The sequence below is a fragment of the Crocodylus porosus genome, unplaced genomic scaffold (genome assembly GCF_001723895.1).
Source record: "Crocodylus porosus isolate Cpor-Errol unplaced genomic scaffold, CroPor_comp1, whole genome shotgun sequence".
NCBI classification, from domain to species: domain Eukaryota; kingdom Metazoa; phylum Chordata; order Crocodylia; family Crocodylidae; genus Crocodylus; species Crocodylus porosus.
In genome coordinates this window covers 28,502,727-28,507,662 of record NW_017728949.1, presented here as the reverse complement: position 1 = coordinate 28,507,662, position 4,936 = coordinate 28,502,727, and positions in this window count along the sequence as shown.

Here is a 4,936-nt window from a genome sequence, read left to right as displayed (position 1 = left end):
AAATTTGCACCGCTTCTATTTGAGCTGCTGCAAGCACTTGTGCTTGCATGTGTGGACATGCCCTATTAGTTTATGCCCATTGGTCCTCATCCTCCCTTGAAGTGCCCTCCTGAATAGTTGCTCTCCTAGTTCTTGATGCTCCCACCTGAGGTACTTGTAGGCAGCTATCAAGTCACCTCTCAGCCTTCTCTTCTTCAGGCTGAACAGGCCCAGTTCTTGGAGTCTCTCCTGACAGGGCCAACCCTCCATACCCTTAATCAAATGGGTGGCCCTTCTTTGTACCCTCTCGAGCTTATTCATGTCCCTTTTGAAGTCCAGTGCAGATAACTGGGCACAGTACTCCAGCTGTCATGGTGTTTTACAAACCACTCAAAAATGTATAGACAAAATATAGCTCTCTCAGTTATTTCTAAAGTGCCAATTGCTTTTTAAGTACCAGCTGCTCTGTGAGCTACACTGAAATTGACATTCCATTCCTCCATAATTGAATTCTTCACCTGCCTCTTTTTTTTTTATTTTAATTTTTGCCTTTTTTCCTGCTTCCTCATAACCTGTGCACTGGCAGTGTTAATGGTCATTTCTCATTGAAAAGTAATAATTTCAGTGTACTGTGGAGGCTAAGACTGCATTGGTAGAGATGTGGTAAAAGGGATATCAAGTTTTTTGCATTTTTAGATTCTTATTTTGATCTTTAGTTCCTATGCCTTTGGACTTTATCAGCATTAAACAGGCTAGTTTACAACTGACATTTTCCATGATTTAGCAGGTGCCAAGAATTTGGATCCTAGTGGCTCAACTGAAGTCAAGGGAATGGGACTAACTGGATGCATCTACAGGAGATGCTTACTATGTGGTAGCCTAATAACACTGTGCAGTAGTGAGCCGGTCAAAACCCATGCTAATAATTTGCTGTGCAGTACTATTAGGCTACTGCACAATAAGCATCATAAAAAACCATGCTTCAGTGTGTGAAGTGTAATTACTACTACATATTCAGTTAGTACTTCATTAAGGAAGTACTAACCTAAATGTGCAGTAACTACGGCATATTAATGAACATCTAGACATGCCAACAGTGTACTTAAAATTAGGCACATATTCAGATACACTGTTGAATTGAAGCCATCATCATGACAATAGAACAAATTATGCCATTTTACTATACTAATAAATGTACTTCATGGGTGAATTGGAAGTATTACTCATTCTCAATACACCCCTGAATTAATCAGCAGTAATACATGGTCTATTGTCTCTTATTGCTTAATTAGATACATTTCACATATTCAAATAATGATGACACATAATGTAGAACTATATAATTAAATTGCTTCACTTTGTCAACTAATCTTCATGACCTGCACAATAATTTTGAAATATATTTACTTTTAATTAAGTCATTCATAGAGTCAGAAACAGAAAACGTTCATGATTTGGAATCAAACAATTTTATGCCAAAATGGTTTAAAGTGTGTATTCATTTTCTTTGTACAAGAGTCATTTTGTACAAACACCTAGCACCTTCTATTCAGATGTAGTTTTTGATGAAGGAAAATATGAAAGAATTGCAAACTATTTTACTGCTGAAGGTGTGTAGTTTCAGTGACAGAATAATGTAGTCAGGATTAGTGTCTCTTCTAAGTCACCATTTGGGGAATACAAAGGGTAGTAACATTCCTCTAAAAAGCTCATGTTTAAACTTGCCAGTGTATTGCTTGCTTATGACTAACACCAAATTTATGCCACATCATTTTAAAAAGCTAAAAGCTGATTTTTCAGGAGGATTCGGGCAGGTTACCTCTCTAGCTGCAACTGATGTTCAGCTTTCATTTGTGCGTTCTTCTTTGAGACTGTGACAGAAGTTGTCAGTCAGGCTGAAAAGCTTGCAGTGTGTAGAAATAGTTCAACTCCATAACCTTGTTGTTTCAAGAGATGCTGAATTCCATCACCCACTTATCACCATGAATTGCTCTTGCACAGTGCTGTAACAAATAAACCAAGCAAAACCCAACCCCTGCACTTTAAATATAGTGCTGTACTGCACAAGAATGGGCACAAGTCATATTAGGGGAAGATATTTTTATTTGCGATAGACTCATTCAACTGTGCAGATTAGACAAAAGAACAACAGTGTCATGTTTCCTAAAATCCAATAAAGCCTTCCAATTATACTGTAGTGATTCAGTGTTTCTTGTTGCTGTTCTTTGGATCCAATTAAAGTGAAAACAAAGTAATTAAGCAAGCAAAGTGAAATGGTTCCTTGTCTAAAAGAGGAATAAATTAATCAAGTCCAGCCCCACTTCACTTTTAGGTTATGCCTACAACCAGCTCCAACTGCAAACGCTGTTTTCCGGAAAGACTTTTTAAGACTGCCACGTGAGCCATTCCAGACCACAGGCACAGTCACAACAGTTCTTGAAGTTCCATCCACCATTCTCCTCCCCTCTCATTTTCAAATTATACATTTAGGCCCATATTCTTCCTTGTGGTACCACTGGTTCATGGTGCATGGCCAGAGCAAAGGAAGAAAGTATAGTTGCACAATGTAAATAAAGATGATCACCTAGTCGTCTGGAACCAGAATGTTTCCTATTCCATTACAGTCCTCTGCTGTTGGCTTAGGTGGTATGGCTAGGGTTTGAGAGAGAAAGAGAGGGTGAATTTATTACTCTGCTATTTTTTAAATCTTCAGTTCTCACATGTTTTGTCATGGTCTCTTCAAATTGTATTGTCCTAAAGAAATAATGCTGTCTACTTCGGGTTGTGGACTGAGATGTGGCTTCTGATCTAAGTCAGTCCTCTTGACTTGTTGATGCCTTTCAAGATTAGGGCAGAGGCTTTGAACAATGGAAACAGGAGCAGTTCCAAGTGAGAAGTATTTAACTCTTTTCTTCTCACACAGCAGTTAAGATTTTGTATGCAGGACTTTTAAATGAAAAGGAAACTTTAATTATGCAGTATTACATTTAACATTCTATGTGATCTAGAGATATAGGTTGGTGAAGGAGGAGTCCTGAACTTGCCAACCGGGCAAGTTTTATTATTTATGGAAATGGCTGTTTATATTTGCCATGTTTTTAAAAAGCAGCTAAGGCTGCACTAAAGTATTGTACTATCCATACCACTGCTTCAGGCAAAAACCTCAGTTATTTTTAGTTTATTATCTTCAGGTATGTTTTGACTACGCACATATTTTTAAAGATCAATTTAAAAATGCATAGGTATGTTGAAAGAAGTATAGCAATTTCTGCTCAGTTTTATCTTAGGAATTTCTATTGCAGGCTACGTTATCACAAGCAAGCCTTCTGAATTTCTTGGAAATGTACTGTGGGATGGAACAACACATCTCAGCAGAAAAGGTGGTGGTAAATGGCAATGCATCACACCTTTGGTATTTGATGCTCTTGACAAAGACCACAAAACCAGGGGAAAAATCCACTGTAAGTAGTTTCTGTACTTAGTCACCAAGTCAGACAATGTAAGTATAGTGCATACCTCTTGCTTCCATTTATGGAATTTACAAATGGTTGATCAAGGCAAAAGAGTACACCTTGTTTTAGTTAAAGATATAGGAGAGATAGCTAAAACTTAAGCATTGAGCTTATTGTACCTTGAGTTGAAAATGAACCTCTGGCCCTTAACATACTCAAAAATGACTAGCTAATGAAGAATGAGATTGTAATTTGTCAGAACAAATTTACAGATTAAAACGGTTTTGCTGAATGTGAAATTAATTAATTATTCAATGACATGCAAAAAACTAGAACTCTTGGTTCCAAAATGATACTTTTTATTAGACCAACTGGGAAATTGCAAGAAAATTGTCCTTTTTGCAAACTTTCAGGATCAAAGTCCCTTCATGAGGCTCTGGGAAAAGTATAGATCAGGGGTTAGCAACCCCCAGCACGTGCTGAGCACGGCATGCGAGGCCGTTTTGCTTGGCATGTGCCACTGCCAACCTGGGCTGTAGGCAGCTGCTGACAGCCACAAAGCCCAGGCTGCTCCCAGCAGGCAGCTGGGTGGCTGCAAGCCCTGCTGCAAGCAGACTGGGCTCCACGGTTGGCAGTAGCTACCCAGAGCCTGGGCCAGTTGCAGCCAGGAGGCTATAAAGATGTGGTCCGGGCTCCATCATTAGCTCCATACCAGTGGGTGCACATGCACCTCAGAGAGGATGGTCAGAGGCAGTGCAACCCTGGCCTCTCCCTTGCTGCTGGCACAGAGCTGATGACTGGGCTCTGGAGCCTGGCACAGCTATTTGTAGTCAGCCTGGGTTCTGGGCAGCTGCAGCAAGCAGCAAGCAGGCTGCAAACAGCTGCACCGGGCTTCAAAGCCCTGGCATCAACTCCATGGAAGCAGCAACTTCATGTGGACCATAGAGTGGATAGCAGGAGGGTTGTGCTGCCTCAGGCCCTATTCTCATCATCCGCTCTGAGGCGTGCATGCACCTGCTGGTATGGACCTGACGCCAGAGCCTGGAGCAGATGTTTGCAGCCTCCTGGCTGCAACCAGCCCAGGCTCTGGATAGCTGCTGCCAACCACAGAGCCTGGTCTGCTTGCAGCAGGGCTTGCAGGCACCCAGCCACCTGCTGGAAGCAGCCCTGGGTTCGTTGCTGGCAGCAGCTGAGCCCACCTGACTCCTACCTGCTCCGAACCCAGCATCCATTTCTGCATGTTTGTCTGCCTGTCTGGTTCTGTATGTCTGTGTGCACACACATGTCTGGTTGTGGATGTTCATGTGCATTTTTCTGTTCTGAGTGTATTCTGGTTCTCTGTGTTTGTGCATGTGGTTGTCTGCGTGTGTGTGTCTGGTTCTCTTTCTGCTCTCCTTTTTCTTTCTCTTTCTCTCTCTCTCCTCTTCCTTTTGTCTCTTTTTTTCTCTCTCTCATTGCAACATGCTCAACAAAAAAGGAATACAGAGCAATGAAGGCAACATTTA